At 38.8% G+C, this 12,739-nt stretch overlaps 1 long non-coding RNA gene across 2 annotated transcripts; it reads right to left on the reverse strand.

Moving 5' to 3' along the window:
- Positions 1-256: 256 nt before the first annotated feature.
- LOC126827221 (uncharacterized) lies at positions 257-11,884 on the reverse strand. Of its 2 annotated transcripts, XR_007682610.2 has the most exons (3): positions 7,208-11,234; positions 6,647-6,889; positions 257-5,905 (listed from the first exon to the last, which is right to left on the reverse strand). It is a non-coding gene; the product is annotated as an uncharacterized LOC126827221 (long non-coding RNA). The 2 variants fall into 2 exon arrangements; XR_008788721.1 differs by having other exon boundaries at positions 6,647-11,884.
- Positions 11,885-12,739: the final 855 nt, after the last annotated feature.

The following is a 12,739-nucleotide window of genomic DNA, read 5'->3' on the forward strand; positions in this document are numbered from 1 at the left end:
TGTCATTGAGTCAAGTGGTTTGTTTCCACACCCAACTTGAACATGGGTTTTCTCTGGGTCCTCCTACTACTAAAGATTCCTGGTGCGGATGAATTATTCAACTTGAATTGAATCACTTAGTCCCAAAGGACAGTTTATGTCTATTGGATGTTTTACCCCATTGCTCTCTATCTACCCATAACCAGTCAGAATTCTAAATGTATTGCACAGAAAAGTTAAAAATCTAGCAGAATTATATGACAAAATATACTACAAGTATGTATACATATACTTTATTTAAAAGACAAAAATATAATGTTATAAAATACAAAATACACATTTAAATATTAACAGTTTTTATCCACAGCTGTTTGAGAAATGAAGACGGGCATATGCCACACAGTGTGCAGAGCTATGGCGTACTCTTATATAAAATTCCAACTGCCAAGGGATCTTTCACACACACACACACTTGAGTTTACACTGTACCTTGTTTTTTTTGTCCCTTCCGTATGACTAGTCAGCCATCCATGTCAGGTCCTCTGTCCGGCATCACTGACACGGGAAAATGTTCAAGAAAAAGGTCTACATTAGCGCTATGAAAGTGTTGATATGCATATAAGAAAGAAAAAACTGGGATATTGACCAAATTGGGCCAAAACCTATAGCCTCTATCTTATTTGCTCAAGGTATTGATGGAATAGAAGTTAACTTTGGAATGAGTGAAATGAAATGGGTTTAATGTCCTATTCCGACAGGGCTAATGACATGGAAATATGCTATACAGTGTCCTATTATGGAATTTTATCCAGACAGCGGCGCTAAAGCCTACTCTTATATCGAATTCAAACTGCCAAGGGATCTTTCACGTGCACACCAATGTGTGCACAGGACCTCGATCATTCGTACCATCCAAACGACTAGACTAGGGAGAATTAACCAAGGAAAGCAAAGTCCTGAAAAGCTGTATATTGATAATGCTTGTCCTCTCACAATCGGAATGATTCACATTTCACACCCAGTGTACGGACAAACAGGGCCAAAATTGATATGTGGGTGTATAAACAAAGATATATACTACACCAATATTACATGTGTTGCAGAATTGGTTTAACACATTTCAAATATAATTGTAACACGGATATTTGCAATGGTTGATCCATGACAAAAGATTTGAAATATTTTGAAGAGACGCAAAAGGTTACGCCATACAGTGTGCTATGAGATAATTTTGCCCGGGCAGCAGCGCTATGGCCTACTCTTGTATCGAATTCCAACTGCCAGGGGATCTTTTATGTGCACGCCAATGTGTACACTGGACCTTGTTTTTTTTTGTCCCATCCAAACGACTAGACAGCTGTCTTCGTCAGGCCCTCCGTCCTGCATCACTGACAATGGGAAACCACACCGGAAAATCAGGATGAACTTTCTCGGCCAATGCAGGGATCGAACACCCGACCTCAAGGCTAGCGAGTCAGCGTCTTACCCACTTAGCCACATGATCCCCCCTTGGCCTCTGTACATGTAGAGATGAATTTTGAGCTACCTTTATATATATCAAGGATGTAACCCTCTATCAGTTAACCCGTCACGGATTGGTTGCATTGGTGAACCGGTTCAAAATATTCGTTTCATATCATACCTGACCTTCAAATCCAGGAATTGTAGCCACAACGGGGATCACGTTGGTTGAGTCGGTAAGACACTGGCTATCTAGTCTGGAGGTCGGGTGTTCGATCCCTGCATTGGCCGAGAAAGTTACTCCAGATTTTCGGGCGTGGTTCTCCCTTGTCAGTGATGCAGGACAGAGGGCTAGACAAGACAGCTGTCTAGTCATTAAAATGGGACAAAAAAATGAGGTCCCATGTACACATTGGCGTGCACGTACAAGAGCCCTTGAAGTTAGAATTCGATATAAGAGAAGGCCGTAGTGCCACTGTCCGGGCAAAATTTCCCACATAGCACACTGTATGGCGTATGCCCATCTTCATTAGCCCAGTTCAGAGCAAAACAGTAGGACGTTAAACTTTCATTTCACTAGCCACAGCTCTGTTTTCTTTCAACAAAGGGGGGGGGGGATGGGTGGATGGCTGAATGGTTAGCGTGGTTGAGTCTGTCATTGAGTCGAATGGCGTGGTTTCGAAACCCCGGTTGTACGTGGCAAGGAGTAGGGTCGCCTGTCCAACCTTGTGGGTTTTCTCCGGGTCCTTTGGTTTCCTCCCACTGCTAAAGACCCCTACGCGCAAGCGAATTATGTAAATAAAAAATTAAACCATATGTTAGTCCCGAAATGACCTAGTTTGTGTCGAGTGGACGGTAAACCCCATTTCTCTCTCTCTCTCTTTCACCAAAGGGGGGGGATCAAGTGGCTAAGTGGGTAAGACGCTGGCTCGCTAGCCTGGAGATCGGGTGTTCGATCCCTGTATTGGCCGAGAAAGTTCATCCTGATTTTCCAGCGTGGTTTCCCTTGTCAGTGATGCAGGACGGAGGAACTGACAGACGGACAGCTGTCTAGTCGTTATGGGACGAAAAACCGAGGTCCCGTGTAGACATTGGCATGCACGTAAAAGATCCCTTGGCAGTTGGAATTCGATATAAGAGTAGGCCGTAGCCCCGCTGCCCAGGCAAAATTTCCCTCATAGTACACTGTATGGCATATGCTCGTCTTCATTAGCCCAGATTTAGATAAAGAGCTGACCATTCTTGCTATGATTGTTCAAAAATAAATAATATACATGTAAAATGAAAATTTCATTCAAATTACTTCATTCTGAGCCAAGTTATCACAGTTTCTAGTTTCGACATGATGTGTGCATTGTGGTAATGAGGGCACAGGTATATTCGAGACTTGGCCTCACTTTCCCATTTTTTAATTAAATTTTTAAATTGCAGGCCAGTTAAAATCTTGAGTATCCAATGCCTTCATATTGCATACTTTTACACATTTTGTCAGGCAGTTTCATTTTGATTTTCCCTTAATTCGAATTCAACCTTGATTATGCGATTTTTCGAACAATCAGGAGCCATAATCGAGGAAGTTACGTTCGGATATGCGCGATTATGAAAAGGAACCAAGATCTTAGTGTGTAATGGTTATATATTCCCATTGTTTTTTTTTTTATAAATCGAATAAAAATTGTGACCTCTACAGGGACCACAAGCTAAAAACGGATGGACGTCTGGACGGACAGGGGCTACGACAATATACGTCCACATGAAAATGTGGGCGTATAAAAATTGTGACCTCTATAGGGACCACAAGCTAAAAACGGATGGACGTCCAGACGGACAAGGGCTACGACAATATACGTCCACATGAAAATGTGGGCGTATAAAAATTGTGACCTCTATAGGGTCCACAAGCTAAAAACTTGATTTTTCGTACAATCAGGGACCATAATCCAAGAAGTTACGGTCAGATACATGCCAATATCGAAAGCAACCAAGATCTTTTGGAGATAAACCTATATTTCAAGTTTCGTCAAAATCGGATAAGAATTGTGACCTGTAGAGTGTCCACAAACAATTGTGTACAGACGTCCGGACGGACCGGGGCTACCACAATATACGTCCACATGAAAATGTGGGCATATAAAAATTTTGACCTCTATAGGGTCCACAAGCTAAAAACATGACTTTCAGTACAATCAGGGGCCATAATCCATGAAGTTACGGTCCCACAAACAATTGTGGACGGACCGATGGACGTTCGGACGGACAGGGGCTACAAAAATATACGTCTACATGAAAATGTTAGCGTATAAAAAACTGTCACCTTCACAATCACAAACTAATTTGGACAAACAAACAGTCAGGGCAACGATATAATACCCCAGTATTGAAATAAGGTATATACTAAATTACACCAATATTACATGTGTGATAGAATTTGTTAAACACATTACAAATATAATTTTAACACAGATTTTTGCTATTATTGATCTATCACAAAAATTTGAAGAATTTGTAAGGGTTTAAAAAGTTTCCCCGTATACTATGGCGGTATATTAGATTCAAAATTCTAACATGCTATCGTCTAATTTCTTACTTCTACTCTTGTAATTTCTAACTTCCATTCATGTAATTTCTAAATTAAGACAATGTATAATTCAACTTCTTTTTTTGTTCAGTGTAAATTTTAATTGTTTCATCTTATTTCTATTATTAAGGCGAAAAATGTCTAGTCACTTTACATGTTAAGCATGAATGGTAAACAAATTTAGAATTTTGATTTCTACCTAGCAACCATCATTATGACGTCGTTTGGTGTCGCCACCGTTCGCTCAATTTGGCGATTGAGCACCTGATCGGGACCATTCTGTTGATACAAATGACTCGCTCTTAGTCCAGTTGAATGGTTTGGTGGAGTGCTAAAATTGAAAACAACTTCGAGAGAGAGAGCGAGAGAGAGAGAGTCTGATGGGGTTAAACGTCCACTCAACACAAACTACATGTAGGTTCGGTATTAACATGGTTCAATTTTATTTCAATAATTCGCTTGCGCGTAGGGGTGTTTAGCAATGGGAGGAAACCGAAGGACCCGGAGAAAACCCACTAGGTTGGAAAGGCGACCCTATTCCTTGTCACGTACAACCGGGGAATCGAAACCACACCAGTTGACTCAATGACATACCTTATGGTACAGCGCGCACGTGCTAACCTTTCGGCCGTCCAACCCCACAAACAACATTGAACGTGATATCTATGTATGGTTTGCAAATACGATTTCAAATACGGTCGGTAAGACGCTGGCTCACTAGCCTAGCGGTAGGGTGTTCGATCCCTGCATTGGTCAAGAAAGTTCATCCAGATTTTCCGGCATGGTTCCTCCTTGTCAGTGATGCAGGATGGAGGGCCTAACAAGTACAGCTGTCTAATCGTTCCGTAGTGCCGCTGTCCGGGCAAAGTTTCCTTCGTAGCACACTGTATGGCGTATTAGCCAAGTTCGGAGTAGAATAGTAGGATGTTAAACCCCATTATATTTCATTTTCTATTTCAAATACAAGCTAAACAGCATTTGTTCATTTTTTTTAAGACAAATTGAGCCAATTAATATTTATATACTGTTGGTCTACATTAACACAGGGTACAATTTTATAGATAACTCTTACTGAGTTTAATATAAAGCAACGTTTCGACGAGGACACTCTCGTCTTTATCAAGAATGTGTCGTTTATATCAACACAATGGTCCCGACCAGGTGCGCAATCACCAAAAATGACTTCATAATGATGGTTGCTAGGCAGAAGTGTAAAAATTAAGAAGACGTTTTTCGTCTAAATAATAGAAATAAGATGGAATAGAATTAAAATTTACACTGAACAAATAAAGAAGTTGGATTATACATTGTCTTAATTTAACAAAATACATGAATAGAAGTTAGAAATTACATGAATAGAAGTTAAAAAATACATGAACAGAAGTTAGAAGTTAGACGAAAGCTCGTTAGAATTTTGAATCTAATATACTGGCTGCAGTAGATTTTCAACTCACTGATACAACTCAGTTCAAGCCAAAGAGCGGTTATATGATACTGTGACACAGTGACAGGATATCTGCTTGAGGCAAACTATTCATAAACAATTGACTCTTACAAGATCAGACGGAAAATATTTTAAGCCTACTGCTTGTAAAGTAAAGCTTTGGCCTACATTCTGGTGAATTTTGTGCTACCATAGATACATATATGAGTTCGTTACATAATTAAAAAGTCTTTATTTCTTTGCCATCTGGGTGGTTTCATAGACGAGTGTTATTGAGGAGTGTTATTGAGTTCAGTCGCTTGGTTTCAATCCCAAGTCGGTATGTGACAAATAGTTGTGTATGATAAGTAGTAATGTCATCTAGCTTCCATATACAAAGCCCTTATCAGCCTTTTTATAACTTCCTCGACATGACTGCCATGAATGGTGCTCAAATATAGGGTCTGTAAAAAAAAAAACAAAAAAAAATTCAATTAAAGCAACTTTTATACTCCAAAATCAAAATGAAATTAGGTTTAAATTATCATTCAATGTGTACAAAATACCTTGGTTTTTTGTCCCATTCGAAAGACTGTACATTGGCCCCAGCCTGCAGAGACTGGCGTTGGCCCTCTCCAGACTCTCTGTCGTGCGCTCAAAAGTCAACTTTAGTTATGCACAGCAGGTAGATTTTTGATGAAAAGCAATAGCAGTCGGGGTCCAAGGGGGAGACGTCAAGTTTGGAATTACGTTCTGGTTGATTACAGTGTTACAGAAGAATTTGCTATATTTCTGCTATTTAGAATCAGAGAAGATTGAGATTAAAGTGTTGCCAATGCTATGAAAGTAAAAATGTCATGTGCCAAAGCCTGCAGCGTTGAGTAGTGAGGACATATTTTTTTTTAGTCCAAAAGGTCTAAGTAATTATTAATTAAGTAAAAATGAAAATGTGTACAGTAATAACCTGATAGTAATTTTTTTTTTTCACAAAAGCAAACTGTTTCGTAACCTGGCGTCTTACAGAAGTAAGAATTACGGTGAAAAATTAGAAAAATAAGGACAGAAATAATTTTACATCTGTGTGAATAGTATTTATTAGTATTTTTACTACTATTACATTGTATTGTAAGTTCTTTTCATATCGCTGAATTTGTAGTCTCAGTATACGTGTATATCAGCAGTCGGGGATATAAGAAAAAACTTACTTTCAAATAAAACCTCTCAATTTAACTGGTATAATCTATCTTTCTCTGTTTGTGTAATCCAAGTAGCTGTATATTGAACATTTCTCATGCACTCCACGAATAAATTCCAAAACGCCCGCCATCTTTAAAATACCCTTCCCAGAATACCTCGCTTCCGGGTTCAGAGTTGTAAAAAAGTACGTACAAATATAGAAGAATCAAAATGATTTTAATAATGATAGTTTAATCAATGTGGACAATATACTGAAAAAGACAACAAACATAGACCACCTAACATTGAAATCAGTTAATAGAAATTACATTTAATAATCTATCGATGTAGTTCTTCATTTGTATTGACTGTAATTTATCTTGACCTTGACCCAAAATGGCGGCATATATCATATACGTAGATAACGGAGTCTATGCGACTATCAACTGTAGGCCTACGCACTTCAATATTTTATATATAGTCTATAACTACGTAATATTTTAGGCTTATGAATAGTAAAATTGAAGAAATTATTATATGATTCAGAGGCCTTTTTTTAAGCATGCACATGATATAATATACATACGTACAGCTTTATTCGGATCACGACGGATGCAGTACTGCACTGGCAGTTGCCCAACTCGTATATTTGGTTGATGTTTTTTTAAATAGATCGACTAGAGCCATTTTATTCAGTTGTATCAAATTAAATAATCCCGATTTTTAAAATAATATTTCCATTGCGAATATAGGTATCTACTTTTAAGATGTCGGAATTTTTTTTATATTTATTTTCCCAGTCTTATATTTATCTAGGTCAAACTACAACATATTTATTCGACCGTTGGACAACTTTCAAACGTGTGATAGAATCTACTATAAGGACTAAATTAAATATATTTTTTGTGGTAACAGAGCTTAGACACATAACAAATTGTACACACATGCAATAAAATAATATCTAAATTTCTACAAATTTTGACCGAATTTAAATTGGTTTGAAAGGCCACTAACTTGTCTGAGTTGGGGTATTAAGATAATTTATATTTACTTATTGTGCAAAAGTTAGTCAATTTAATAAATTCAATTACCACCCATGCAGTTAAACGCTGCCCCAAAATTAACATTCAGGCTGTAAAGGTGTTTTGGGCAATGAAATAAAAAAAAGTATTGTAATATTTTGGAGCAGATTTTATTTTGTTTAACTTCTAATTGGTTAATTCTTGTATGCATGGAAAACAGGCCACATGAAGCCAAGCCTAGAAAATATGCCAGAGTGTCCTAAATCTAATTAGCCATCAAATTTCCAAACATTCAACCAAAATGAGACGGAGGAGTCCACTAGGCCTACTATATTATTATTATGGTTCAATTATAGCACTTCATTACACATGAGTATTTCTAAGCGCATTCACAAAAACACCCATTTCAACACCATTTTTGGGGGGTTGGATGGCCGAATGGTGACGACCTGTCATTTAGTCAACTGGCGTGGTTTCGAATCCCCGGTTATACGTGACAAGGAGTAGGGTCGCCTGTCCAACCTCATGGGTTTTCTCCGGGTCCTCCCACTGCCAAAGACCCCTACGCGCAAGCAAATTATTGAAATAAAATTAAACTATATGTTAGTCCCGAATGACCTAGTTTGTGTCAAGTGGACGTTAAACCCCATTTCTCTCTCTCTCTCTCTCTCTCTTGTTAAACCCCATTTCTCTCTCTCTCTCTCAACACCATTTTTGAAATAATTTTTTTTTAAGTTTTGGATGGAAGAGGACTCACAAAGAGTTTTTGGAAGACAATTTCACCTTTTAGCTGCTCTGACAGAGAAAGAATATTGACAAGCATATTCAATATGTTTCTTTTCTTACGATGGTTTAACAAAATAAAATTTACAGTTCGCACTACTTTCGAGTAGTTGTTGTAGTCACAGAGACTCGAATAGTAAGGAGAATGTGTTTGTGAACTGCACAGGTTTTTTTGTGGAATTATATTTATGACCCCTTTGCCACAGTGGCTAAGTGAATAAGACACTGGCTGGCTTGCTTGGAGGTCACAGGTTCGCTCACAGTGTTGCCTGAGAAAGCTCATCAGAATTTTCCGACGTGGTTTCCGCTTGTCAGTGGTGCAGGACGGAGGGCTTGACAAGGACAGCTGTCTAGTCGTTTGGATGGGACGAAAAACTGAGGTCTTATGTACACATTGGCATGTACATAAAAGATCCCCTGGCAGTTGGAATTCAATATAAGAGTAGGCCTGAGCACTGCTGTCCAAACAAAACTCCCTTGTAGCACACTGGCGCGAGGTTGGATGGCCAAATGGTTAGCGTGTGCGCGTTGTATCATAAGGTATGATTGAGTCAACTGGCGTGGTTTCGATTTCCTGGTTGTACATGACAAGGAGTAAGGTCGCCTGTCAAACTTCATGGGTTTCTCTGGGTCCTCCAGTTTCCTCCCACTGCTAAAGACCCCTACGGGCACGCGAATTATTGAAATAAAATTAAACTATATATGTTAGTCCAGAAATGACCTAGTTTGTGTCGAGTTGATGATAAATGCCATTTCATTCTCTCTGAGGTCCCATGTACACATTGGCATGCACTTAAAGATCCCCTTGCAGTTGGAATTCAATATAAGAGTAGGCCTTAGCACTCCTGTCCAGACAAAACTCCCTGGTAACGCACTGGCGGAGGGTCGGATGGACAAATGGTTAGGCGGTGGACACACTAGCCGAATGATTCGGTGTCCACTGTCATTCGGCCGAATAATTCGCCCGAATCAATTATATTCGCCTGGTGTGTTCGCTTCGCCGAAGCATTCGGCCGAATATAGAATTCATTAGCCAATCACCACTCATATCGAGAAGTCACATGATAGATTAAAGACACAGACGCCGCCATGTTTAATCATGTGACGTGAAAGGTGATGCAACCGACAGGTTGAATCGGGCGAAGCATTCAGCTAGTGTGTCCACCCATTCAGCCGAACGATTCGGCTAGTGTGTCCATCGATTTAGCGCATGCGTGTTGTATCATAAGGTATGTCATTGAGTCAACTGGCATGGGTTCCATTCCCGGGTTGAATATGACAAGGAGTAGGGACGTCTGTCCAACCCCGTGGATTTTCTCTGGGTGCTCCGGTTTCCTCCCACTGCTAAAGACCCCTACGGTTAGTCCTGAAATAACCTAGTTTGTGTCGAGTGAATGTTAAACCCCATTTCATTCTCACTCTCCCTTTGGATGGTGCCACACTTTTTCATGTATTATCATTATTTGTTTTCCCTCTCAGGTTTGATTTCGATTGCAAAACCACATAAAAAAGGCTATTAATTGGACTACTTTCAAGTTGCTGTAGTCACAGACTCAAATAGTAAGGAGAATGTGTTTGTGAACTGCAAATTTTTTTTTTGTGGCACTACATTTATGACCCCGGAGCCACTGACTGGCTAGTGTTCATCAGGATTTTCCGATGTGGTTTCTGCTTGGCAGTGTTGCAGGACAGAGGGCCTGACAAGGACAGCTGTCTAGTCGTTCGGATGGGACGAAAATCTGAGGTCCCATGTACACAAAATGAAATGAAATGGGGTTTAACATCCTACTGTTCTGCTCCTAATCCGGGCTAATGAAGATGGGCCTACACCATACAGTGTGCTATGAGGGAAATTTTGCCCGGGCAGCGGCACAACAGAATACTCTTATATCGAATTCCAACTACCAAGGGATCGTTTACGTGCACTCCAATGTGTACAATATCAAGTTACTGTAGTCACAGACAGGAATAATAAGGAGAATGTGTTTGTGCACTGCACAGGTTTCTAGTCTTTCGGATGGGACGAAAAACTGAGGTCCCATGTACACATCGGCACAGTTGGAACTCAATATATGAGTAGGCCTTAGCACAGCTGTCCGGATAAAACTCCCTTGTAGCACACTGGCGTGGTTGAATGGCTAATGGTTAACTTTCAAGTTAACACACTGGCTAACTAACGAGGGGTCCGATCCTGGTATAGAATTTTCCCCTTGTTTGTAATGTAGGACAGTGTCTAGTCCTTCAAATAGGACAAAAAATCAAGATCTTGTGCTCATGTTGCATGTGCATGTAAACGAAACCTTGACAGCTGGAATTCGAAATGAGAGTAGGTCATTCATTCATTCCTTTTTCTCTTTATGTGTCGCTTACAGGCTGAAATTCTTAAAGGAGTTAAAAGGTTCGATCCCTGCATTGGCCGAGAAAGTGATGCGTGACGTAGGGCCTGATAAGGACACCTGTCTAGTTGTTCGGATCCGATGAAAAACTGAGGTCCTGTTGACACATTAGTGTGCACGTAAAAGATCCCTTGACAGTTGGAATTCGATATAAGAGTAGGTCGTAGTGCCGCTGTACGGGCAAAATGTCCCTCATAGGACACTGTATGGCACATGCCCGTCTTCATTAGCCCAGTTCGGAGCAGAACAGTAGGACGTTAAACCCCATTTCATTTCTATTGTTGGGCACCTGGAAATGGACAAAAATGGGTAGCAAGGCATATAATAATATAACATGAATGTATATAAACTGAATAAAGTTCAGTCTTATCTGGTTTTACTGTATATTTTAATCAATTATGTTCGACAAAATATGCAAAAAGCCCAAATTGAATTACAGTCTTTGGCGTCTGCTTATTCTAGTCCACACCAGTATTGTCCTGTGGGATATGGTTAGCCTTCTTCATCGAGTCGCTTCATTACAAATGGTGCTCATGTTATTAAACTGACATTTGTTTACGTAAGAAAACTAAGGATAAAAAATGACAGTAATTTAATTGTTAGTATCATGAAATTAAACTGACATTTGTTTTACTTTATACAACTAATATCAGGTTTATGTTAGAAAACTAACATTAGATTTATGTTATAAAATTAACGTTAGATTTACGTTAGAAAACTAACGTTAGATTTACGTTAGAAAACTAACGTTAAATTAACGGTTAAAATTATGACATAAAAGTAACGTTATATTAACGTTAGAAAACTAACGTTATATTAACGTTAGAAAACTAACGTTAGATTTACGTCAGAAAACTAACCATAAACTAACGGTTAGAAACCTGATGTAAAATTTACGTTAGAATAACGTTAGAATTATAACCAATAATACATATATAATTATTATGTCTGAATTCCAACTATTTATCAATTGTTAGAATGTGCACACACTTGTAATTTTATTTAATCAAGAAGTATTTAAAGCGAAAAAAGTTGGTTAGTAATACATCATAAAGTTTACGTTACATTTACGTCATTTTCTGACGTAAAAGTAACCATAACCATTATGACGTAAAAGTAACGTAAATTTAACCAAAGAATTTTACCATTATTGGACGCTAACCAAAATCTAACCATAATGACGTAAACTTTACGTAAATCTAACCATCAATGTTAACTGGGGAAGTATTTCAGAAAAATATAGTTAATGCTTGCATTGACTGTTATCGTCTGCAGTGGACAATTCATCATATCTTTGTAAGTACTGATAGAATTGTACCATTTTTGGACTGATATTCCTGAGGACATTCAACTTTCACAATATTGTACTTTGCAACGGATTACAACCCCTTCATTGTCAATTAAAAACTTTAATAGCACTTTATTTAATAATCAAATTTAGAGGTTTTATAAATTCTTAAATTGAATCATTTGTATCCTAAATCAGGGATTTTTGCGTCATTCATATTCATTTATGAACCAAATTCAGTTTCGGTTTTACCTTTAAATGCCCACCCGTAGATACTGTGAGTGTACAGCGTTAACCCGAGACATTGATTACAATCATGGTGAGCCGTTTGCCAGCAGCATTCGATTCATCCGTTCGTGGTTTATTCTTTTACTGTAAATTGAGGGTATAAAGAACGATAATTTTAAATTGTAACATTTGCACCACAAATCCGTTGATTAAACTAAACGAATAAAGCATATTGTTGTTTATGTCACAAAAATATGAGTGCATTTGTATAAGTACAATCTACATCATAGATCGCCTAGAAAGTCCAGGCCGAGAATGTTGAACAGGATTTTGCGGCGGGCGGTTCCCCCTTGCCAGTTGTGTAGGACGGAGACCCGCTGGACAAGGGACAACGTATAGTCGTTC

Source organism: Patella vulgata, chromosome 7 (genome assembly GCF_932274485.2).
Source record: "Patella vulgata chromosome 7, xgPatVulg1.2, whole genome shotgun sequence".
Classification (NCBI taxonomy): Eukaryota; Metazoa; Mollusca; class Gastropoda; family Patellidae; genus Patella; species Patella vulgata.